Genomic DNA, 26,779 nt, shown 5'->3' on the forward strand with positions numbered 1-26,779 from the left:
CTTGTGTGTGTCCCCTTCTCTTACTGTGCCCTTGGGTGTGGCCTGCCCAGGTGTCAGTCAACCTGCTGACAGTGGACATCATGAAGATACTCAGCCCCCTGAAACCTGACCCCTTGCCTCATTTGAATGGCTTCTCCTCAATAAAAGGGGTCAGTGCGTGCTCTCTCTCTCTCTCTTTCTGCAGACCCTTAAGGTCAGAGGAGCCATCACAGCGACCCCAAAGAAAAAGGTACTTGTGTCTCTTGTGTGGTTATTTCGTGCAGCCCAGTTAGCCCAGTTTATCTGGAGTGACCCCTGAGCCTTTTAGTCGCGAGAACAGAAACCCGGCACTACAACTCATTTACCAAAGGGATTTTAAGGCTTAGTCAATGAAGGGACGTCAGGCTGGGACTGGATTAGAAATCAGCCCCTCTGAGGTCTAAGAGCCCACCCAGGGGTGACACCAAAGAAGAGAATCAGGACTGTCCTTCAGAAAGAATAGAAACATCAAGTCCCAAGTCCTGACATCAGGTCATGAGTCCTCAGAGCCCCTGGAACACTGCTGAGGAACACACAGGCCCATCGGTAGAGACATAAGGTGATAAGGCCCAAAAGAACCTTGGAGCTCCTCTAGTCCATCCCCCACATGTCACATGGCATCACTGAGTCCAGAGAGGGCAACGGACTTATTCAAGGTAAATAAACAACTTACAGGAGTGGTCAAAGCCAGAAACCAGCCTTCCTGGATCTCTCTAACTCATCGATCTGTGCTTTATTTGGGATCACTCACAGGGTCTCTCACCTGCCTGTCTTCCCTTCTGTACCCTGACTGTCACTTAGTTAAAGCTGAGGGAAAGCTGATAAATTGATGAACTCCTTACCTTGGAACTGGTTGAATGGATGCAGGAAAGAGACGAAGCAAAAACTAATATTTACTGTGTATGTATCCTGGACCACATACTTTTTTTCTATGTTATGGCTGTGACAGATTAAAGATGGCTGCAATTTTTTGCTACTGCTTCCGTTAAAAGATGAAATTGGTTTTATGCCTTGATTTGGCCAACAGGATGTGGTAGAAGTGATGGTGTGCAAGTCCAGCCCTTTGCAGGCTTATGGTGTCCCATGCTTTTCTCTTAGAACCCTGTATGTGCCATGTGAGTAAGTCCAAGCTATCCTGCTGGATGGGGAGAGAACTGAAGCCTCTTGCCCTAGCCCAGTTTCTAACCAGCCAGGCACACAAAAGTGAGGGAACTCAGGCTTAGTGAGTTGATTGCAAGACAAATGTCCATGAACTTATGAAGGTTTGAGCAATAACAACCAGTTGTTTTAGGACATTAAGTGTTGGGGTAGTGGTTTCTTATGCAGCAACGGTTGTCAAAAGAATTTTGGCAGTTCATAACTATCATTAGGATAGAGCCTCATAAAACCTCATGGATTTAAGAGTTGGTATCTCCACTTTACGTATGAGGAAACTAAGAACAAGACAGAGAAGTGATTTCTGCTTTGCACACAACTGGTAAGCAGTAAGTCTGGAACTTGGAACCAGTGTGTCTGTCTACACATCTGCATTCCTTCTGCCACACTCGTCTGCCCACTAGGGATCCTCTGGGGGACTCTTCCTTTTTTACTTTACCTGTCTTTGTGTATCCACAGGAAAGGTTACTGTAGGAAAGGCCACTACACCCAGTGGCCAACCTCCTGAGCCACAGCTGCAGCACAAGTTCTCTTCTTTTGTATAGTTGGGATGTGAGTGGGGGCACACTTAGAAGTGTGATCTCAGAGATCCTTGTGGTCCTTGGAATGATGGGGAAAGCACAGGTTTCTGTTTGCAAGTCTGAGAAGCCACAATGACCCTGCATAGTGACACTCTGTTGGCTGGAGGGAGGAATAATTCTCTATCCAGAGACCTGAACCTTAGGAAGGGCTCTGGACTATGAATCCTGACACCTGACCCTGAGCCTGCCTTACCACCAGCTAGTGTCTTTGACCAAGGTCAGCTCCCTTTCTGCTTCTCTGTCTTCCAATATATATTTACTCCCCTTAATTTTCTAAACAGCGAGGTCCTGTAGTTGAAGATCCATCCTTTCCCAGAAGTTACATGAGGTGTGGGCCATTGCCAAATTTTGAAGCTCCCAGTATATGATGAAATGGAAAAATGACATGATAAAAGTAATGGTAACCATTATTGTTTACATAGAAATGATTAACTCTTTGAATTCCTCAGCCCTGGCAGCTGATCCTCAGTGACAGCAGTAGTTTAAAGGTGAAGTCATTTGCAAGTATATCCTATGCTTGAAAGGTGATAATCCTTCCTCTATTGGTGGCCCAGTAAAAAAGGAGCAGGAAGGAAGCTTGGCACTCCTGCTGGGGTGTGAACTCCTGGCCACCATTCAGTAAGTAGACCCAGCCAGGCCTGAGGCCAATGCTTTCATGGTCTTGGGTTTGGAGAGGGAGCAGCGGCCAGCTCCTGTAGGCAGAGTGAAATGCCTGGTTTGCGTCTGAACTGGAAGGGACTAACACTGCATAGCAGCTGCAATAAAACAGATCATGGAAAATTTAATGGCCCGTGGTCAGCAATCTCTGAATTATGCATGCCATCTTTGCCTCTTCCAAATTCTCGATGGCTCTGCCCCCAGCACTGCAGAAGTTGTGAACAGCTTCGGTGGAGGCTATGAATAAATAAACACAACTTGGGATGTAGACTGAACATTTAACTTTTCTCCATAACAAAACCCTATTGGAAAAAAGTGTCAGAAAATAATAAAGAGAGAGGGAGAGAGGCCACAGGGCAATGGAAACTGCCGGAAGAATAGCCAGGCTGGTTGTCTCAGCCCCTTCTGGGATATATAGAACAGTTGGGGGGGGAGGGAGAAATAGAAAAATGACCCTCCAAATAAAACAGGGGTTCCGCCAGCACTTTTGCAGACTGGCCCCTCCTGACCTCCTCACAATACTCAGGGAGAAAATGAAGGCAGAGGATTCCACAGAGGAATGACCCTGGTCTCCACACATTGTGTTTCTATCGTATGCATTACTCACACCTGTCAGGATGCCGGGTCGGCTCAGGATGGAAGTCACATACAGGATTTTCCCCACATACTGTTCTGCACCACCAAGTAACAATGGCAGAACCCAGAGGCATGCACAGTACAGGAAACCACCTCACACACCCACGTTCCTCCTCAGGGCCCCTTGCCTTGTCCTACAAGGGCTTGTCACACCTTTCTCCCTGTGCATTTGACCCTCATTATTATAACTCAGAAGCCTAAGCCCTACCTGGCACTTCCTTCTTTGAAGCTACTTTCATTTCTTTTTTTTAAAAAAAAATAAATTTTTTGTTTCATTAGAAATTTAACTGTGTTCTTAAAGCACCAGCATTTTTTTTATTGGGGTTGTTATTATTTTTGTTAATGGTCTGATTATAATGTTGCATGAATACTGAGTAGTTTATCCCTAACCCCATTGTTCACATTGATCCTATTATTTTTTTCAATGTGCAGTTTGGAAGAGTTAAAGGATTTGGGGGATCCTGTAGACCAAAATGCTTGTACACTGAGGCTCTCCAGAGTTAGAGGGAAATTCTTCCTGGCTTCAGCATCGTGGCAGGTCATGAACTTGCACTGCTGCTCTCTATCAGCAAGGCCCATGCAAGTACCTCCAGGACCCCTGTCCCATCAGGAAAAGGCCTGTGCAACTCTCAGGGGTAAAAATATCCATTTGAGCCAGGTTATCGATCAAGCATTTATTCAAGCATTCTAAAGGCTGTCTGAGGATAACCATATTTTGGGGAAATAATCAAACAAAAAAAAAAGAGGAATAAGATGAACAAAGTAACTTAGGGAGAAAAAAAAAACAGACAATGCAGCAAAGAGAACTGTGCAAATCCAATGGGAGGATATTGCATCCATAAAACAAAAGCAACTCACGATGAAAAAACAAGGGAACATACAGAGAATAGAAAAGATTTTAGAAATTTAAAATATGTTGGCTAAAATGAAGAGCTTAATAAAAGAGCGGAAGTGGCAGGGAAGACCCAATCAGAGTTCTAGACAATAAAGTCTAGGAAATGTCTCAGAATATGGAGTTACATAAATGTCAAAGTGACTTCTTTTAAATGAGGAAATATAAAAAGAGATGGAGACTAGATCCCAGAAAGCCCATACCCAACTAATAGGAATTTCAGAAAGAGAAAAATGAAGCTATGGAAGGGAAGGAATAATCAAATAATAAAAGAAAATTCCCCTAAGCTGATAAAAGATAAAAGAGTTCTTGGGCTAAAAGAGCTCACTATATTATCAAGATTCTTTTGGTTTCATTTGATAGAAACCTGACTCAGAGAACTCAAAGAAGAAATGAACATATTGGCTAATCTGGTTTCTGTCTAGCCTGCATCCACAGGTCCAAAAATGGAAATAAATTTATTCATTCATTCATTCATTCTCTTTCTCTCTCCCTCTCCGCATCTTCTCCCTATGCCTCTTGGTTGGGTTCTGTCTCAGAAAGTCTCTCCATTTAGCTAAGAAGGGCTTTCAATCTGATTTCATCCTTTTAACAAAATCAGAGATGTGATCATAATTCTCTCCTTCCAGCATCCAGGTCATTCTCCAGAAAGAATTCTTACTGGCCTGGCCAGTATGTATCTATATCATCTCTCTAACCCATCGCTTAGCCAAGAGTTGGAATGTTCTGATGGTTGCTCTGGGGCAGGGGAAGAAGGGTTCTTTTCTTGACAGCATCTCCATACTTTTAGAGTCAGTGTGAGTAAGCAGCAGTTCCCAGTGGGAAGGGAAAGAGGCCAGACAAAGAGCAATAGCCATCTCCTACTTGCACCAAGCAGAGCAGGTGAAATGCAAAGAATCACACATTTCTCAACAAATTGGAAAGCTTCTGAGCTCTAACAATCAAAAGGAAGTCTTCAAACTTCTTAAGGAGAAAAATGTAGGGGTTGGGGTTGTGGCTCAGAGGTACAGCGCTCCCCTAGCATGTGCGAGGCGCTGGGTTAGATCCTCAGCACCACATAAAAATAAATAAATAAAATAAAGGTATTGTCTCCAACCAGAACTAAAAACAATTTCTAAAAAAATATAGGGTACCTAAAGAGAAACAACACTCAAACCAGCATTTGATTTTTCATATGCAAAGGAGCTTGGTAGATGGCAACAGATCATGTCTACTGAGGAGAAATCACTGGAGTCTTACTCAAGGAAGTGTAAAGATAGAGTGAAGACACTTTAGACAGCCAGGGACTCAAATTTACTTGCTCCATATAGCTACCCTGTTGGGTAGATTTCATGAAAAAAAAAATCCTAGAATATATAACCAAAATGAGATCCGACAAAACAAAAACTGAATGCAAAAACCAGGGAGGCAATAGATGAAAGAGATTCTAGAATTAACCCAGGAGAACAAAGAAAAGGAACACCGATGGGACAGTTGTGCAGCTGGCCTAATAAGCAATTAGCCCCAACTAGAGCAAGACATCCGAAGGTCCTACGAAGAAGAACCTGGAGAAGGAAACAGCATTGCCCAGGTCCTGGGAGTCCCAAGCTAGAGTGCTGAGAGCTTCCGTGAAAGCAAGACCAAGACACTTCTGAGCATCAGGAGAAGCCAGGCCAAAAGAGACTCTGGGGAAAATAGTGCACTTTCCACGAAACCCACAGTCCACACGAGGGAAAAAGGTGAGCTAGGTTGAGGTGTGATTCTGAGCCCTCTCTGAAGCCTAGGGTGTTGCATCTTCTCCACCCACAAGTCAGCCAGCCCTTGGTCAGGGGTGTGGGGAAAAGCAGATGATCAGCAAATGCTTTGAATTCACACATAATCTGTTTGGAGCTTCATTAGGACCAAGCAGTTAATGCTTCCCTATGCTGTGTTGGTTCTTTTTGAAAATGATTGAATAACTTCAATAATTGCTTTGGATGAATATCCTGACAGTAGGCTTAGCTTTTTATATTATCTTAATTTTAAATATATGAAGTCCTCCCTCCGTATACAGGGGATCTGCATCTGAGGAGTCAACCAACTACAGATGGAAAATATGTGTGTGTATGGGGGGAATACTGCAGCTGCCCTGAGCCTGTGGGCCCTTTTCTTGTCCTCTTCCCTACACAATGCAGGATAGTAAATGTTTACATAGTATCTCCATGATGTTGGGTGTCCTGAGTGATCTAGAGATGATTTAAAACATGCAGAAGGTTGTGCACAGGTATGCAAACGCTATGTCATTTTACATGAGGGACTTGGGAGCCACCCCCTGCAGAGAGCAAGAGGCTACAGGCTGATAAATCAGTCCATTTATTTGTTTAGGGATAAACAAATTGATTTTTATAAGAGAAATTACTGAGTTTTAACAACCATTAAGAAGCATGTAAAGTAAGACATCACAACTTCAACCTCTTAATTCCTTTAAAGTTAAGAGAAACACAGGAATTATATAAGGGCCAATATCTCCAATTTTGAAGAAAAATCTACTGGACATTCTCTCTTTAATTCTAACTTTAGTTTCTTTTTCCTCTTTCATTGTGCAGCAAAAGTAAATTGTATGTATTTTTTCTTGAATGTTAATCGTCATCTCTGGATAATGAGATTTTAAGATACTGGTAGATTTTGGTCTTTTTTATATTTTTTCTGAATTTCTAGATTTTTTTATCATAAATTTGTATGATTCTTACAATTTAAAAAAAAGAGGGAAAAAATGGGAGTTAAGCTACATTTTGATGTAGCAATATGCTCAGTATATATTTTATAAACAAAAAGCCGTTTGCTGAGCAGCATGTTAGTGTGCTGTGAATCTGGAAATGCAGTAATGGTTGCCCCTAGGGGATGGGGCCGGGCTGGTGTTGGCAGAAGGAGAGAGGTGTGGGTGGGGGGAGAAATGTCATATTTATTTTGCTTTCATTCTGGATTATATGTCTCTTTTACAGTGTGCACAAAGTAATTTAATAATTAAAACATTTCTGGAAGCAGTGGGGGAAAGAGCATTGACTTTGGAGCTTCCTGACTCAGATGACCATTTTCTTCCTCTTCTGGGCAGCCAGGATGGGAAGAACCCCTCTCTGACCCCAGGCAGGAGCAGGCCTTACTCCCCTGGACTCTCACTGAGGGCAGGGCCTGGAACAAGCACAGCTTTGTTGGATACACGGATGGATGGATGGATAGATGGATGGATGGATGGATAGATGGATAGATGGATGGATGGATGGATGGATGGATGGATGGATAAATGGATGGACAGACAGGTTAAATGGATGGATGGGGTTAGATGGGTAGATGATTTTAAGAGTGAATAAATGAATGTCTGCACAGGAACTGGCCAGACTCCTGCAGAGCTTGGGGAGCTGAGGTAAAAGGCAGGTAACTAGAGAGTCAAGAGAAAAAGGGGGGATCTAGTTATTAGAATCACCCAGACAATTCCAGTTTCAGAATGTGCAGTGGTGGCTCCCAAGCCACTCCCTGCTCTGTTTTTAGAGAGATCCTAGAGACTAGGAAGGGCGTGGAGAAGGTGCTGCACCTAGAGCAAATACTTCATTAACTCCATACATGTGTCCTGACCACCTGCCGGGTACAGGGCCCCAAGAACAATCAGAAACACTGGCCTCTGAGAAGTCAGTCTAGACGGGGTGGGAAGGAGCATGCCCATTCCTGGGCCTCAGGGGGACAGGCTGCTGCAGGAAAGGTCACAGATGGTGGACACTAAACAATGCAGTATGGATGACATCGTGGAGAGGTCACTGAAGGGGATAGTGGATTTGGGGGACATACTAAAGAATCTCTCTGGGAAGCAGAGACCAGCAAAAGAGAAGGGAAGGAGGGAGGAGGTCACGACTCTGGTGCTGATGCTGCTAGTGAAAGGTGTCTCAGCACAGGGATTCCAAGAGGAGGCCTTGGGATTGGAGGACGCAGAGTCTAACCCAACCCCCCATTTCTCAGCCCAGTTCCCCAGTGAGCTGGTGTCTGCTCCAGTGAAGTGATCATAAGGAAGATGGCATGTTTGAAGTCGGACGCCCCAGACGCACACTCTGAGAAAAGGCTTTGTGTGCCAGTGACGTATGAAGAAAGCACTCTCTAGGAGGACCAGGAGGAACAGGGCAGTGATAGGGAAGAAATCAGGCAAGGGTGGCTTCAGACAACTCCCACAGAGGGAGCAGACTGAGCCTGGGCCCCGGGAACTCCAGGTATAAGCTCTTTCAGTTACCCCGGCAAGACTGAGCCAGGTTCCTCTCTGCCCTGCCACTCACTGGTGAAACAACCCCAGGGGATAAGACATCTGCACCCAGACAAAGGGTGAGCAGCCCTCCGCAGCTGGCCACCGGTGCCAGGGTCCAGCACACTATGACATGACGTTACCTCTCATTGCTCCCAAGGTGGAAAAATGAGATCGACTTTGCACGGCCTTGATCACTGTGTCTGGCACAGAGCAAGCAACCAAGATAGTGAACATGGTACAGAAAATAGAATCTTCCAAGTGCTCAGGAAGTGACAGGCTAGTACGTACTGAGTCTAGTACTAGGCCAGGCTGGGTAGAGCAGAGGAAAAGCCACCAGCTTTCAGAGCACAACTGCCAGGGGGTGACCAACTCTCTTTTTTTATCTGGTGTAGCAAAAGACCCAGAATTGTCAGAACCCACTGCCAGCCAAAAAAAAAAAAAAAAAAAATGTTTAAGCAATTAATTAGGCCTCTGCTTCAGCACGCCGTGGCCTCCGTTTGCCTTCACCAGCTTAGCATCCAATTTTTTTGAGCTGAGAAGGCGGGGGCAGCAGGTTTCTGAGATATTTTTTGCTAATGGGCTGAAATATTACACCCATAATTACAGCCTGGCTGCATTTTTTTTTTCTTTTGCTCATTTTGTTTAGCGTAGCAAACATTGTATCTGATTACAGCCATTCATATCTTCTTTATGAAATAGGGTTTATCACACTCGGCAGAAGGGATCGGTGGCGCTGGAGAAATTATCTAGGCTAAGAATCCCTCTTTGAGCCTCTCTGGGGGAGGTGGGTGCTGTGGGATGCTGTCTCCTTGCATGGGGCTGGGTGGGAGGGATGGGGGGACGCAGACGGCTCGTCTGTGCTCCCCTCCACCAGCCTGTTCCTTTTTCTCCACTGCCCCAACCACTCCTGCTTCCCAAGTTTCCTATTTTTGTGAGCATATTCCCTGCCCACTCCTGCCTCTGGGGTCTTGTCACCTTCAACGTCCCCTCACCCTTTTTGAGGATTTCCTCTTCCTTCTGGTCTGTCTACACCAGTATAAAACCAAGTGTGGTTCACAGAATCTGTCTTCCCTGGGACACTGTTTGAGATGCAAAATCTCAGACACCCTCTCTTTGTCCTTCCCACCACTGAACAGAATCTCTGTGGGATGAGACCCAGTCATTTGGGGATTTTGTTTGTTTGTTTTGGATTTTTTTTTTTTGTACCAGGGATTGAAACCCAGTGGTGCTCAAACACTGAGCCACATCCCCTTCCCTTTTTTATATTTTATTTAGAGACAGGGTCTTGATGAGTTGCTGAGCACCTCATTAAGTTGCTGAGGCTGGCTTTGAACTTGCAATCCTCCTGCCTCAGCGTCGCAAGGCACTGGAATTCAAGCGTGCACCACTGCACTCTGCTCATTTGGGTTTTAACCAGCCCTCCGGGGCTCTCAGAGGCCCTTGCCAACACTGAGACCCTCTGGGAGCTTGACAAATCCTGTAGCTGGGGTGTGGAGTCTGGATTCTGGAGTCTTCCTCCTACTCTGTGCCCTGTGTCTGATTTCTCTGGGCTTTGGTTTCTCATCTATAAAAATGCAGTCACCTGGTGGTGGAGAAGCCTGATGCTCATAGATGGAGCCATGTGACATGACAGGTTCCGTAAGCCACGATGCTTGAATAGCAACCACTTCCTCTGCTTCCACTGACAGTTCCTTCTTTTAGTGCTACAGCTCACACCACACTGCCCTGACCCACGTGGTCACCCAGCCACAGAGGGCACACCACCCTTGGGACAAGCCAGTGCTTCCCTTCCTGCTTGTCAGTTCCCTGTGGGTTACCGCTGACCCTTCTCTATTCCCTATGTGTGTCTCCTGTTCTTGCTGAGCCTCTGCACCCTGCATGAGAGTGACACCCCCCTGGCCTCACCTCAATTCCTCACAGCAGAGGCTACTTTTTGTTTGTTTGTTTTTTATTTTTTTGTTTTGGGACCTGGGATCAAACCCATAGGTCTTAACCACTGAGCCCCATCCCCAGCCCTTTTTATATTTTATTTAGAGACAGGGTCTCACTGAGTTGCTTAGGGCCTAGCTAAGTTGCTGAGGCTGGCTTTAAACTCATGATCCTCCTTTCTCAGCCTCCTGAGCTGCTGGGATCACAGGTGCGTATCACTGTGCCTAACTCAGAAGTTGGATTTTTTTTCTTTTTAGATATAAATGACAGTGAAATGTATCTTGACATATTATACATACCTGGGGTATAACTTCCCATTCTTGTGGTTGTACATGATGTCGAGTTTCTCTGGTTGTGTATTTGTGGATTCATAACGAACACAGGAAAGTTATGTCCAATTCATTCCACTGTCTTTCCTATTCCTATCTCCCTCCCTTCCCTTCATTCCTCTTTGTCTAATCCAATGAACTTCCACTCTTCCTTCCCCCTCAGAGGTTAGTTTTGATCTTAAGTTTTGAAAATCATTCACTGGCTGAGGTAGAATTTTTTTTTTTTTAAGGATGGGGGTACCAGGGTAAAGTGAGCTGTTTGAGAACCCAGGCTGGACCAGAGGTGTCAAGGGAAGATAAATCCAAAATTCAACAGATGATCAAGAACAGACTGGGATACATAGAGAAACTCCAGCTCAAGAACAAAAAGGGAGACCTGGGAATTCCGAGCCGGAGGTGTCAGGGAGCTGTAGGGTACTTTAGTGCACTCAGACTGTCTGATTTCTCTGCAGCAGGTAGTGACAAATATTTGTTGTTCCCAAAGGCTGGTCCTGTAAAGGAACCAGGGGATGCCACAGAGCAAGACTCAAGGCAGGGACATTCTGGGCAGAAGGAGCAGCAGTCGTCCTGGCCTCCCATCAGGGTGGAACCTGGGGTTTGGTGGCCCTGCAGGGTGGAACCTGGGGTTTGGTGGCCCCGGGGCACAGGTGAGGTGCAGACGCAGGAGATGGGAGGGCAGGCGGGCTGCGGGGCTGCAGGCCACCGGAGGCAGCCTGGGTGTTGTTCATGGTGAGGTGTGCAGCCACAGGTGAGGTGAGGAGGGCCAATGGGAGCTGACTTACACTTTACAAGAGAGACCTGGCCCCCACTTGGAGGGAGAGTTTAGGGGAGAGAGTGGGAGAGCAGGACCGATGACAAGACAATCGCAGTGATTCTAGGGAGAAACGGGGCGTCTGTGGGGCAGAAAGGGAGGGGCGAGAAGTAGGTGGCCTGGGGAGAGATGTAGAAGGTAGAGTCACCTGAACTGTCAACAGGTTGGGTGTGGACAAGGGACGACACTTAGATGTGGAGATGAAGGAAGAAAGAAAGGAATGACAGAGGGAAGGGAAGGAAGGAATGGTAAAGTTGGCTCAGTTAGAAGGATTCAGACTAAAACCTAGATGTCGGGAGCCAGCCACGGGGCGTGTGTGTGCGTGTGTGTGTGTGTGTGTGTGTGTGTGTGTGTGTGTGTGTGTGTGTGTGTGTGAGCTATGTGCATTTGAGCGTCTGAGGGGACTGGCCTGACCTTACTACCTGACTGGGCTGTGGGACGTATGTGTGCCTTTTTCTCTGGCTCTGCCTTTGATCTCACGTAGCACCTGAGATGGGTGTGGCTTTCTAAAATGTCAATCAATCTGCTGACCACCAGACATCACCAAGCAAGACTCCACCCTTTGAAACCCAATCCCTTGCCTTATTTGGGTGGAACTTTCTCAAATGTCTTTTCCCCAATAAATAGAAGTTTTCAGGTGTGCGCTCTCTCTCTGTCTCTGTCTCTCTTATTCCTTCCAGCACTGGAGCTGACCCTTGGATCACTGAGCCATTTTGCCTTAGAAACTTATGTTCGTGTGTTGCGTGATTTCTTTGTCATTTTCTTGGTATTGACACAGCCAGTTTCTCTGAACCCAGTTCATATCACCAGCCTGGCCAGCAGGCGATACCTAGATGGCTTGGATCTGTCTGATGTTCTGGCGGTTCATCTTATGATTCTTATGGACCAGCTGACTTTCCATTTGCTTCAATGCCAAAAACATGAGAACATTCTGGATAGAGTTGCTAAGGAGTATGGGAAAAACCTAGTCCCAACTCCAGGAACTTATATCCTAGGGGAGGAGATAGGTGCACAGACAAGGTGAACTGGAAATGCTACAACAATGCTTTTATAAAATAAAAGCAAAAGGAAGAGGGGGAGTCAATCCCACCACAAAACTAGGAAGCACATTGACTTTGAAGGATGGAAGGGATATGAGGATATTCAATGGGCTAACATTTCTGACACAGAAATCAGCTAACTCTAGAGATGGAGAAGTTTTGTATTCCTAACTACCCTGGCTGTGAGGCAATGAATCAAATATCTATGAATTCCACATTTCTCACAGAGTATCCGAATGGGACCAGGGGAGAAAAGACCCAGCACAGAACAAGTCCTAGAGTTAAGAACTCAGTAGATCATGTCTGAGACAATGCAAAGTATATTGATTTCTGTGTTATCCATGTAATTGCAGATGTATATCATCCACTTTGATTGTGTTAGTAGAATATCCAGAGTTGCCTACTGAGGATGATGAGGGGTTGATCATACTGTAGGTGATATTGGTAATTCCCTAAGGACAGTGACGTTAGTGATAAGCCTGATGATTCTACTTTTTATAATATTACCAGGTCGCTATGGACAGGGTTGGTGACAATTGCTAGTGTCAATGTTAGTATTTGTAATAGCAATGTCTCTAAAGATAATATTTTTGATAGTATTAATTATGACACTGGTATTAATTATGATACCAGTATTGAGTATATTGATAATAGTAACAATGCTGATGATTAGTGATAGTGTTCATATTGAAGCAATATTGATAATAACGATATTGGTGGTATTGCTTCCAATACTGGTGGTATGAACTTTAGCAATGATGTTGATGTTGGCAGTGGCTAAAAAGACCCTCTTATGTGACTTTGATACTGATATGGGTGAAAATAGCTACATTCATACCAATAAGAGTATTTATGTTAACAAAGCTGACAATGCATATAGCACAGAAATTGAGAGTTTGCCCTAGAGACAGACATGAGTTCAAATTCAAAGCCAACCATTCACTATTGTGTGACTTCATAAAGATTACTCAGCCACTTTGAGCCTGAGTCACCTCATCTATTAAATAAGAATAATTGTAATGGTGCCTCTTTTCCAGGACTGCTGTGAGGATTAAACAACATCCTGCATGTGGAACCTGGAATATATAAAACACTCAGTGAAATTAGCATCATGGAGATGCTGATGATGGTGGCGGTGAGATGCTCTTGGAGATAATGGCACTGATGATTCTCTGATGATGCAATTAAAGATCATTTATCGGTAATATTATTTCAGCGATTGTGATAACGCTATTGACAGTGAAGAGAATGATAATTGGGATTACAATTATGATCAATGGCAGCAGCGAGGTGACATGCTGAAGAGCACTCATCTTGGCATCAGACAGCCAGGGTTCAATTTCCAGCCCTGCCGCTTACATTCTGTGTAACCTTGGCCATATCACAGCATGAGCAGGCTGCAAGGCCACTTGGAGCTCATCTAATCCACCTCCTCCTTTGACAAATGAGGCAATTCAGGCCCAGAGATGAGGTGAGTGGCCCCAACTCCCCAGCTGCTTACTGTGGCAGAGCAGGGGTAGAGTGAGCCCCTTTCCCTCCTCAATCCATCCCGTCTCTCACATTAGATCCCTTTGCTTATGTGTGTGTGTGTGTGTGTGTGTGTGTGTGTGTGTGTGTGTGTGTGCGCGCGCACGTGTGGGCATGCATGCACATGCGTACTGTATGTGGGCATGTTTGTGGATGTGTGTTCTTGTGGGCATTTTCCAAGAAACATCCATCAGCAGAGCAACCAAGCAGCCCAATTTGCAAAGAGCCATTTTGTGAGAAGCCAGGCCCTGGGTGTCCCTCTGTAATCTTTTTCCTCTCCTTAGACAAGCAGAGGCTGAGGATTGCTGGGGATTGGCTGTGGCTGGACAAGGAGTTGAAATGGGTAATATTTGCCTAGTTTTTAATGTCTGGTGTCTATAGCTTGCACTTCCATCATTCTATTATATTGATGACAGGCAGGCCCAAGCCACAGAGAAGAAACAAATTACCTAATAAATCAAGGCCCCAGGATCTAAAGTGGACAGTGTTATTAGACTGGGGGAGAGAGGGATGCTAAGTGATAGGTAGGGCTGCCTCTGAAAATGGTCCAAGCAGGGACTCATCTGTCTATTTCTCCATAAATAATTACACACCACTGATATGCATCTGAGACAGAACATGATATGTTATTATTAAGGAAACAGTGGGAGGGAGAGGATGGCAGGCAGGGAGAGGGAGAGCGCTGAGGAAACACACAGCAGTGTTTGTGGCTTTGGCAAAGGCAGGCGGGACCTGATGACCTCAGTCTCTGTAATTCAAAGGGGCTGGCATGCTTATTCTAAAAAACGTGGGAAGCAAAGCAATCTGGGGAGGAAGATGGGAAAGGGTGAACTAACATCTATTGAGCTCCTATCACATTCCAAGACCGGTGGCCCCTTCCTGCTCATCCATTATCCCTTAATCTTCACAAAGGTCTGGTGAGAGGCTCTGGGACACAGCAGTTAACTGTATTGCCCAGGACTGTGTGTCATCCTGGGCAAGTTACTAAACCTCTCTGGGTCGTTGCTTCTGCCTCTGTAGGATGCTGTGATCATACTATCACTACCCGGTAGAGTTGCCGTGAGGAGTAAATAAGTCAGTGTTTGCAAAGCACCGAGGAGGGCACCTGGTGCAGGGTGAGCACAGGAGGATAAGTATGGTCAGCCCTATTCAACAGGTAGAAAGACTGAGCTTCCGGAAGAAGTGCCATACACAAGGTAATGTAAAACAGGTAACAGTGACATTGGAATCATATCTAGTCAACTCTGAAATGCACTCTTTCTCTACCAAAGGGCAGGCAAAGTTTGTCTTGGGTCAGAGAATAAATACTTCAGGCTTCATGGGCCAGACAGTCTGTTGCAGCTATATAACTTGTAGCTTGAAAGCAGCCACAAAGGATAACTGAAGGAATGGGGGGCCGTTATGCCCAATAAAACTTTATTTATAAAAACAGGCAGCAAGCAGAACTCAGCTGTGGTTTGCTGACTAACCCCTGCCTTCCGATACTCTAGCAACTAATCTGAATGCTCTCTTGCTCCAAAAAGACATTTGTAAATACCTGGAGTCTGTACCATGGGATGGGCATTGATCTCATTCCGTTTAACCCATCCCTTGCAGGCACAGTTCACAAATGACTTTGCCCCTCTTGGGTCTGGGGACTCCTGTGGGGACTCCAGCACACAGGCAGGGCGGAGCCAGGAGAAGACTGTGCTCTCAGGGAGCAGTGCCCGAGCCAGGAGGCAGCCACAGCTCTGCCAAGCCTCTGTGGGCTTCTCCTAGAAGCCCTAGGATAATCCTTTGTGGGCTGTTAATAAGCAAGTTGAACCCCATAATCACCCACTGCTTAGCTTCCTGGCTTTAATTTCCATGGAGAAAACAGCGGCTAAGGAGTTTGCTTCCAGACAAAAGCAGCAACATGTCCCTCAGAGAGATCTCCAAGCAGGGCTGGCGCTGCCCTCTCGGGTTGAGCCTTTCAGCCCCCAGGCACAGGCTGACGGGCCAGGCGGAACCAGGGTGGCACACCTTGCCCCGGAAACCTGCCTGCACGCTCTGAGACCAGGACCAAGAGCAGCTGTGCCCTGCGTGCCTCCAGAGCCTTCTCAGGGAGAGTCTGGGGCTCCCAATGGCCCCCTCCACCTTTCTGACCCTCCCGTTCAGGGACAATAGATAAGACAGATAGGCCGGGTGACCTCATCCTGTCTCCCAGGCTGTGGCTCTTCTCTAAGAAGATAATGAGGACTTATTAGGTTTCACCATTTGAGACAATATTTGCCAGGCAATAATTTAGTATCTGAGCAGAGCAAAATTGCCTTTGGTTCAACCTCGGTGGGCCCTGTGGCTCTCTGTCCCCATAGGAAATCCCACCCTGGTGATCTCTTTGCTGTCGGGAACTCCACTCTGGGAGGAGACTCACATGTTTGTTTCAGTCCTTTAATAAAAATTTAAAAACAAAAGCAAACAGACCCAACCAGTAAATGGGTACCAAATACCTGCTATGAAATCAGAAGAGCCCCAGCCCGTAATTTGGCCTCTGGCCACACCTGTATAGGTGGGGGTCCTGGCTCTGCTACGTGACCTCGGGCAAGTCTTCTCATCTTTAAAGTGGGCCAGGCACCCCAGCCCTGCCCTCCTGCATATCCACAACCCTGTAAGGGCTGAGGTGAGATGGGGTAAAGTGGCATTTTAAAAATCACAAGACAATGTCGGGGGAATCATGGCTTAATAGATGCAATGTGGACTTTGGAGTCAAGCAGGAGTAGGTTCAAATCCTGGCTCTCCCAAAAGTCCTGTTGTTGTGGATGCCATGGTCAAGCGTGGGCCTTCGAGAGGTGAGGTTGAAGCTGGAAAAGATGACCTGTCCCTGCTGCAATGGCTCAAAACCAGTCCAGGTAAGCGGCACAAGGGCCTCAGATCATGCCATACAAGTAAAGCAGGATTCAGAGCAGCCCACCCTGCTTTCCTTGAGAGCAAGGTCAATGGATGCAAAACAGAGATGCCTGAGAAGTTAACAGGAGAGACAGGCATAAGAGTGGCATTGTAAGTGTGACAGCCACTAGGCAAATTTGAGAAGTTGACCTCTGTGTGGCCTCTGGATCATTTGCCACCTTGGGCACCTATACCCTTGAACTAGCCTTGGCCACTCAATACTACCACGCTGCCAGGCAGGGCCCAAGCTCTGGGCATCTCTTTCTCCACCCACCACTGTGTTCAGATTCCACAAATCTGGAAATTCATCATTCAAACAAATTCTAGAACTGATTAAAGAACATTTAGGCCCACTAGTCTTAACCCCTCACTTTGTGGTTGGGGCCCTATAACCACAGACTGGTTCATCCAGAGCTGAGGAGGAGATTAGAATCTGGATTTCCTTTCCCTACCCGCACTGCTCCCAGGGTCCCCTCCATCCTAAGCCACGCCTCCTGCCTCCTGCCTAGATGAATTGAATTGTGTGTAATTGATAAATTATGCAAAAGGGTGCCTGGCAGTTTTCTGAAATGTTGGGTAGCTCCAAGGCAGCCCCTGGGGACACAGCCTAATTTCATGGAAACCTCACACTCTGTCTGGCCTGTTTTGTGTAAGTCAGATTGATCTAACAAGACTCCAGGGAGCTGACGTGGTTTCTAATTTTATTCTCTAGGTGAGCTGAATGAGATATCACCATGATGTGTGTCGTCTGGGGCAGACAGGGGACAGTGGTGGGGGGCACTGTGTTCATCTTCCCTAATGGATCTTTCTCCTGCTGGACTTCTCTGCTGCAGAATCCAACCTGCTGCCCTTTGGGGGAGGGAGTGAGGTGTCAAGCAGAGGGAAGAACAGGCAGTGGACGGATTCACAACCCTTCCTCAAATAAACCCAGAGCCTTTCAGGAAGGAGGACGCTGGACCAAGGGATGCTGACTCTCCTTTCCGCTGAAGCCACCCCAGCCAGGCCCTAGGGACAGGCCACAGCAACTTTGTTTTTCAGGATTCACACTCAAAAACTACCCAACCCCTTCCCTCAACTCTCTTTGGCTGTGCTAAGTAATAAACTGGAACATTCAGAGAGCCTTTGCTGTACATGAAGATTCAACAGAAGGACGTGCCTGTGGTTAAAAGCCCACCTTCCATGGCCCTTCCCAGAACCAACGGGGCCTGCTCCAGCCCAACCGGGCACACCTGAGACAGGTGCAGAAGGGAAGCATTCTGCTGAGCAACCACTGTATGCCCCGCACCGCCACGCTCACAATCCTAGGAAATAGCATCATCCCAGAGGGATGAAGTCACTTGTCCAAAGTCCCAGAGACTCAGGTGTCTCTGACACCAAAACCCATCCTGGGTCTTCTCTTCTTAACAGACTCCCTGAGGGTCGGAGAGGGGGTGTCTGCTTGACCCAGAGCCCAATGTGCCTGTGGGGTCTCTGTTTGGCACTCCCTTACACCAGGTTCCTAAAGAGTTACAAAACCATCTCAATTTAGTATGGTAACTATGGATTCCTAAAACAAGGCTCCCACCCCCCTCTCTCACACACACACACACATACCTGACTGTCTCTAGCCAGAGAGAATCAAAGAGGCTGCAGGGTGGGGTGGCCTGTGAGTCAGGACCCCTGAGCTGTGGCCCAGGGCCCACCGCTAACTCTGCTTGTACCCTCAAAGCACACATCCCCTCTCTCTGTCAAAGAAAGGCCAGCAGCTCTACTCCCTGGGGTTGTTGAGGGCCTTGATGTAATAGGCCTGATCTGTGTGGCCTAATCACAAATCAATACTGGTGCTATGTGTGCATTAGGCACTTCCTAAGTGCCTGGTCTGGGCTGCGCTGGGCACTGGCAGGCTCATCCTTGCCTCTTGGTGGGCTCTGTCACCACTGCCAGGGCCTCTGTCACTACCCAGCACGTGCCTTTTTCCATACTCCTACTGCTCAGTGTCTATTTAGAGTGGTCAACAAGGTCAGTAAATAATTTGCAAGTGCAGTGAGGGGGGCCCAGGGCAGATGGTCATATGAAAGTATGAGCTAGTGACCAAGCCATGTCAAGGTTGTGGGTTAAAGAGGTGGTCACGGTGAGCTTCCTAATAACTCCTCCTCGAGAATCCAACAAAGTTCAGGCTCTTGCCCTTTTGGAGGAGACCCTGAACCAGGTAAGTGGGCCAGCTCTCAGGGTCCATAAAATGCCAGGACAGCCCTCTCTGCAGGCTGGGGGCCAAGGCCAGTCCCCCTCCCAGACTCCTCAGCTCCCTAATCCAGTGAGTCATCTCCAAGAAAACAGTGGCTGGGCAGTGATGGCTTGAGGTGACCAACCATCCCAGTTTGTCCAGGACTTTCTCCATTTTAGCACTAAAATTCCGTATCCCAGGAAACTCGTCAATCCTAGTCAAACTGGGACAGTGTCCCCCAGGTGGTCCCGTAATAGTCTAAGTCAAGACCCATGACCTGGAGCTCAGCAGAGCCGTGGTTGTGAGAAGTTCTTGGCCTCTGCAACGGTGGTCTAGTAGGCTGCTGGGACAGGCCACCCCTGAGCGTGGAGAGCCCAGTCCTCCTGGTGCTGCCTGCTGGGACATCTGGAGATCCCTGGAAGCCTGGCAAAGAAGACCCCTGCTCAGGTCCCCATCCCAGTACCTTCTCTGGGTGCCACCCAGGAAACCACTGTTCTGCGTCAGCTCCTATACAGTGCCAACCTAGGCTGGCGGGCTCACCGTGACAGTCATTCTTGCACAGGGGCCTCTTTTCCTGCCATCATGGTGACAATAATCCTAAAGACCTCTGCAAAGAGTGCCCTGGCTATCAACCTCAGTGTCGCAGCCAGTGGGGACCTCAGCAACTCCTGGAAGAGATAAAAGGCAACTTGGCAGAGTGAGAGTTTAGGGGAAAAAATCAGACCCCTAAATTGATCTCAGCAAAGTCACAAATGGACAGTGCTACCTTGAGTCTCACTTTCTTCATGTGTGAAATGGAGCTGATCTCGCCTAAGGAGGCATGCAGGAGGGCTACAGGTTTTTGCCCCAGATCAACCATGGGGGTTTTTTTCTTGGCAATGACCCTGGGTCCCTCTGGGCTGCCTGCCTCAGGCCACCAAGGGCTCTCCCAGCTCATGTTCCCTGACTTAGCTCCTACACAGCATTCCCCTCCGACCCAGGTCATAGCTCAGCTCTTGGCTACTAGCAGGGTTATAAGTCAAATCCTTCATTAAGACATCTAAAGGCTCTAGAATAAAGCCACGCCCTCTCTAGGAAGAGGGGCTCAAGCCTGGAGGTTATCAGTCACCTGGGAACCACCCAAGTGGCACTGGGAGGGGCGGCTGCCTATTGGCTTTGGGATCTGAAATGATTTTGCTAATTGCATTCCCTGCTTCAGCCCGCCCAGGACCAGGCTTGGGAGCATGGATGGCAAGAGGGGCCCCCTGTGGGGCCATCAACAAAAATCATTCAACTACCACTCCTGAGAGGCAGACTGTGGTCTGGGCCTCAGCAAGGCAGGGTGGGGACACCAGACACAGAGGACAAGGTCTCATGGAAGAAGCCCTGGGCTAGAGGCTTTCCATGGACACCTCTATGTCCATGGCCTTGAAGGCATATTGGAGTGGCCATCTCAGTGGAACTTAGGCCATCAGAACTGAGGGGCAGGTCACACCAGCTCTCCAAAGAGTGAGATGGGGATCTGGACTTGAGCTTGTAAGAGAGGTAGTGGGCAGGGACCTGCCCTCTCATCTGGAAGAGAGAGGGAGAAGGAGAGAGAGAGGACAGAGTAGATATGGCCCATTTATTAAGTCTGGGTGGAAGGACATGGTTGTCTGTGATGTTCCTGGTAACAGTTGTCCTCTCTGAATTTTGTTTAGTTCAACCCCTTCAGGAGCAACTGGGGAAACCAAGACTGGGTGGGGGAGGGGAGCTCAGGTCACAAGACCTCTTTGATCCTAAGTCCTCCCTTGTGCCTCCCCTACCTCGCCTACACCGGACAATCATGCCCCTTTTGGATTCCAAGCCACTAGTTACAGGGATGCCCATGCTGGGGGGCACTGACAAATGGTGGCAGGATCACAGCTCTGGTATGGGGCCATTGGCCACCCTGAGTCCGCAAGGAGACTGACTTGAGCAAATATAAAAGAGTGGCCTTCAGGGAAGCAGCAAGAACCAAGCTGCAGATGCTTCAAGCCCAGGCGGGGCTGAGCCTGGGCTCCAGCAAGAACTCTGCTCAGCGCTGCTGCACCTCTCCTGCACTCAGAGGCCTCTGGAAATCCTTCCCGCTCTGCCCCGCCCACCTCTTGTTTTACATTCATTTACATATTTGGCTCTTTACATCTAGAAACCTGGTATCTCCAAAGCCAGAAAGCATCCATTGTCCCTGTCAAGGGAGGGCCCAAGGCCTGCCTCTGCCCCCACCCACTGGCTCCAGGCCCTGCCTCCTCCCTCATCCCTGAGATTTCTGGAATCCACACCATCTTTGCACATTTTGTGTCTTCCTCTTGGATTGTGACTTCTCCTGGTTTAACCCTGCAGTCTGAGTCTGGCTCCCATTCTCTGTAAAGGCTACACGTGCCCACGCAGAAGTGGCCTATCTGCTGCCTCAGTAGCTGGGCCTTGTGCTGAGTACCACCTCCACCCCCATAATCCCCAGTGGCTCCTCAGAGGAAGCAGACCCAGGCATGTCTCTGGTCTATCGCAGAGGGCTCTGAGCGTGGGCTCTGGTGGCCCAGCTCCCCATGCTCGGCCTCCAGAGCTGTGGGGTCAAGTTCAGGCCCAGCTGCCCCCAGAGTCCCTCCTACCGTCCCTCTTGACTTCTGTGTGTGAAGAGTGGGAATGTCCTGGCAGCCAAAGCCAGCTGGGATGGGTGGGTGGAAGGGAAACAGGAATCGAGGGAAAGTCCAAAGGTCCACTTGAGGTGGGCGTCTGCTTTAAGAGCGCCTTAAGTGAGCTTCAAGTGGAGGAGCGTGTCCTCCGAACATCCGGCCATTCTGTTCCGAATGGGAAGACATCCAGCTGGGCTGGAAAGGCATGGCTGGGAGTCTGCAGGAAGGAAGCAGAAAAGCGGCATTTTTTGGTGCTTTTCCCAGGATCACGGAGCCGCTGGGTTGGGCAGAGCCCACAAGATGTCAGGAACCACCCAGTCCATGTGCTTAATGTGAGGACTGGTCCCATTTCTTCATTAACGACGTGATAATCCGAGGGAGACGCAGAGAAAGCCTACTCAGAAGCCAACCCCGGCGTGATCCAAAGGTCATCTGACACAGGACCAGGGAGTCGGGGTTAAGCTTCAGGCACCTCCTTCTTTTCATAGCCCCACGGGGTGCCCAGGGCCATCCAGGGCCTGCAGCAAGGAGAACAGCTCCCCGAGGGCTGGGCTGGGTGGACACCCAGGCCCCCAGTGCCAAGCTGGGTAACTGGATAAGTGTGAGCTCCTCCTGCACATGAGCTGATTTAATCCTGAGCACAGTCACAGAAAGCAAGCACTGCCACCCTCCTCACACAGGGAAACCAAGGGGCATGAGGGTCAAGGACCCTGCCCTGGGTCAGACCGAACCGTCAGGAAGTCAAAGATCCAAACCCAGATCCGCAGACTCCACAGCTGGCCCTCTTAATTGTGCACTGTGCTTCCTCTTTATCCACATAAGCACTCAAGAAATATTTACTTATTGATTAATCAGTAGACTCTGCACATGAAGACTTCCAAGACTGTCTCTGTGTGTGTCAGTCTGTTTTCCCCAAATGCCAGCTCTACTGAACAATATATTGATCATTCCTGGTAATAATTTGTCATCTGGTGATTGTGACTTACAAAATGCCAATTGTCCAGAAGGAGGGTGAGGATTTGGGCTGTTTCAATATGGACTTTTTGAAGGAGTGAGGGGTTTTAAACGCTCCGTTAGAGCATGTGTCTCTTCTAAGCCCCTCTCCTGGGTATGTGGGCTGGGGAGGAGGGTGTCCTGCCAGACTAGGGGGGATGATTTGAGGACCCTGGGACCCTGTATCTGGCTGCTAGACTTTCCCCTCCCCTCTCCTGGCCCCTGAGCCAGCTGGCTGACAGGCATTGAATGGTATCTCAAGATAGATGCCTGTCAAGTGGTTCTCGTGTTGTGACAGTAGGCAATTATGATTTATTTCAAAAGGAATTCACAATAAACTTAAGTGAAGGGGGAAAAAAGATCAGAGAATTTAGGATGACAAAAGCACTTGAAGGAATTTGGTTGATGGGCTTTTAACTGGAAGAAAGAGAAGAGAATATTTTGAAGGAAGAAACACACATATACACAGACAACCCCTGGATCTGGACCATACACCTTTCCCCATCTCTCTGAGAGGCAAGAAATTCACATTTTTTCCAAAGTCCTTCTGAAATCCCACTTCTTAGAGGAAATCCTCCAGATTTCTTAGATGGACAGATCGACGAGGGCCTCCCAGCCTCTCGCTCACTTTATCTCCCCCACTCTGAAGGCACGTACCGCTTCCACCTTACCTTGGCGTTCTCTGGGAGCTTATCCCACCTGCTCTCTCAGAGGTAAGGCAGCAGAAACTGCCACGGCAACAGACACAGATCTGTGTCATATTTTCACATAGTATGGTTCAAAAAGTAAAACATGTGCCTATGTTCATGCATAAAAGCAAATGAGAATGGGTGTCCAGCATCCTCAGGGCAAAACAGAGGTAAATCGTCCCTATCTCAGGGGAGGGACAACTTATCAATGTGATTCACTAGGGGGAAGAAGGACCCACTCCAGTCCCTCTCTCTTCAGTCCTGCATTGTTGGTTGAGAATCCTCACCCTGCAGGTGAGTGCCTGGCCTTCTCTGCACCCCAACCCTGTCCTTCCTCTCTGAAACCAATTATAAACATTTTCAGCTTTGCATGAAAAGTGCTTCGCTTGAACCTCGATGTTTGACCCAACTATAAATAGAGTATAATTTTCTTTCAGAAATTGAAATTAGCATTCTATCCCATTAGTAACCATAAGCACTAAAACCAGTTGTGCAGGAAAGAGCCATTGAGAGCAGGCTCTAACAGGCCTGGCTTCCGATCCTGTCTGTGCTGTTTTTAAGCTGTATGAACGCAGGCAAGTTCCTGTGTTTCTTCCTCTATAAAACAAGGATAATGATCCCTGCCTCTGAGGATTGAGAGGGATTAGGAGATGTTTTTGGTAAAGCCTGGAGCACAGTGTCGACTTTATGGCAAGTTCTCAATAAAGAAAGAAAATAATATTTTCCAGGTGCAGTTAGTTGCCTGGATTTCCATCCTGGGTCTCACTTCTTCCCCGCCGGTGGCCATTCGCTCCCCTCCTCTGGTCTTCAGTATCTCTACTAACAAAACAATTGGGAGACATAGTCCTCTGTCCATCCCATTTCTAAATATCTGTGAGTGGATAGTTCTCTCATTTATTCAAGCTTAGGAAATACACAGCATGGTGGAGGTGGGTGGCCCAAGTTCAAATCCAGACCCCCTCACTCCCAGCAGTACGGCCCTAAGCAAATCAACTTTTCTTAGCTTTAGTTGCCTTATCTATAAATAAGGAAAATAGCACCTACATGACCTTTAAAAGTCCAGGGCCCATGTGGTCCAGATTTAGTTGAAAGGAAAAAAAAAATTAAGAAGGAATTCCATTTGTAATAGAAACTCTGAAATAATCCACAATCACTTTTCCTCCCCCCTTCACCTCCCAGAAAAGCCCTTTCTTCATTCCCAATTCTCTTGCCATCTCTCTGGTTTTCCTGGAGCGTCTCACCCAGCACAGCCATGAAATCCTCCCACCAGCCCCAGCTGCCAGGCTCCCCCGGTCTCCCTTCCCCGTCTCTGCCTCCCTCTGGGCACATGTTGGAGAGGTAAACTCAGAGGGTAACTCCAGAGTTCTCTTCATCAGGAGCAGGTAGGGTGGCTTTGGCTGTGAATATTTCCAAATAAACAAGAACATAAATTTTGTCCTGTCACCCCCGAGTGGCTGCAGGGAGGGCGCAATGACTTCTACGGAGCCGTCTGACAGCCCAGGGTCTGACTCCAAGGAAGTACTTGACATGGGAGGGCCATTATTATTGTTGTTTTGTGAACCTGCTAGTGCCTACTACTGCCACCAGACAGCCTCCCTTCCCACTGTCGCCTCCTCCCTCTGACCATCTCCCTCTGTGTTAGTCAGGGCTCTCCGGAGAAACAGAACCAGTAAGACAGACAGAGATAAATGGGAAGAGATTTATTATGCAGGAGTGGCTCACACGCTGGGAGAGGTGGGGAAGTGCCACCATCTGCTCTCTGCAGCCTGGAGGCCCAGGCAAGCCAGTGGCGTAATTCAATCCGAGTCTGAGACCTGAGAATCAGGGGAGCCAAAGTCTCAGTCCAGGTCCAAAGGCCGTGGAGCCAGGAGCACTGCTGTCCGAGGACAGAAGATGGATGTCCCAATTCAAGCAGAGAGCAAATTCACTCTTCTTCTAATTTTTGGCTCTTCTCAGGCCCCGGGTGCTTTGAAGGATGGCCACTAACATGGATGAGGGCAATTTCTTCTACCGATTTAAATGTTAATGTCTTCTAGAAACTTCCTCACAGACACACCCAGAATATTGTCTTACCAACTGTCTTGGCCTCTCCTAGCCCAGTCAAGTTGATTCTTAAAACTGATCATCACAGCCTCACTTCCACGGCTGAACCCCATTCAGGTCACATGTCAGATCTTGTGCTTGTGCCAGAAGCACACTCTGTCACTTCCTCCTTGGTGACATCCAGGCTCCTCCAGCAACCCTTCCTATCTCCTAGGAGGGGAAGGCTTTCTGGTCCAGACACACACACCCATGGGTGTCTGAACATGTCCTTCTAGTAATTCCCAATTGCTACTCCCATTTCAAAGAAGTCCCTCCTGCCAAGCTGCCAAGAGGCAAAACCCCTTGCTTGACTCATGAGTGCAGCAGGGTGCTTCTGGGGCAGCTAGCTGCTGGGGACGCAGAGTGGATGTGTCCACGCCATCTCAGAATGCAGCTGCCAAAGACAAGGGCTGAGTCCACACAGCGTCTGCTCCTGGGCAGAGAGAAATTGAGAAAGGAGAGCTGTGTGTCCTGGCCGAGCGAGGCCCAGAGAGGAGCATGAGAGCGGCTGAGCTCTGTACCGGGCAGTAGCCTTCCGTGTCTAAAGGCTCCGCCTCTGTGGATTCAACCAACAATGGATCAAAAACACTCAGAAAAAAAATCACAGCTTCACTGAACTTGTACTGCCGTTTTTTTTTTTTTTTTCTTGTCCCTCAACAATACAGTATAACAACTACACACACAGTATTTACCCTGTGTCGGGTATGATAAATAGCGATAATTTAAAGTCTACAGGAGGATAGTGAAGGATATAGGAAATCACTTGGTCATTTTATATAAGAGACTGAAGCATCCATGAGTTTTATATCCTCAGAGACCCTGGAACAAATACCCCACAGATACCATATTGTAACTGTACTGCACGGAAGGTAAGATCTGCAACAACAACGGACTCGTTGAGTAGGCTTGAAAGGCATAGGATTCATTGAGGGGTAAGGAACCCACCCTGTGGACCATCTAAGGTAAAGAGTGAAGTGGAACTTCTAGTCCCCATCTTGTCCATTTCCCACCCCAGCTAAAGATTGAGGCCTTCTTGGCTACCTTTTACCTCCCGTCACACTTTGATCTTCAAAACCTTCATTTTCCTACATGTGGCATCAATAATAAAGAATGGGCTAATGGGGGATTATGAGACGGCGGCCTGCTCTGGGAGAGTAATTGGGAGAAGAGCCCGGATGGCCTGCTCTGATCCCGAATCCCTCCATGTAGGGAAGGGACCCCTTCACACTGGGTAAGCTGGGTCTGGTTCTGTGGACGATGGTAACATCGAAGGTGAGAGACTGGAAATCATGTTCACTGGGCGGAGATGACTTTTAACTTTTCCTGACAGGCAGAGAAAAACCTCTGGGGTGGGGAGGAGAAAAGAAAAATCTTTTGAGCTGAATCCAGGGTCACTGTGGATGTCCATGTGAGCAATTAGTGGCACGCGTGGATGTACCTTGCAAGCTGAGGGGACCTGG

The sequence above is a fragment of the Ictidomys tridecemlineatus genome, chromosome 5 (assembly GCF_052094955.1).
Source record: "Ictidomys tridecemlineatus isolate mIctTri1 chromosome 5, mIctTri1.hap1, whole genome shotgun sequence".
NCBI lineage: Eukaryota > Metazoa > Chordata > Mammalia > Rodentia > Sciuridae > Ictidomys > Ictidomys tridecemlineatus.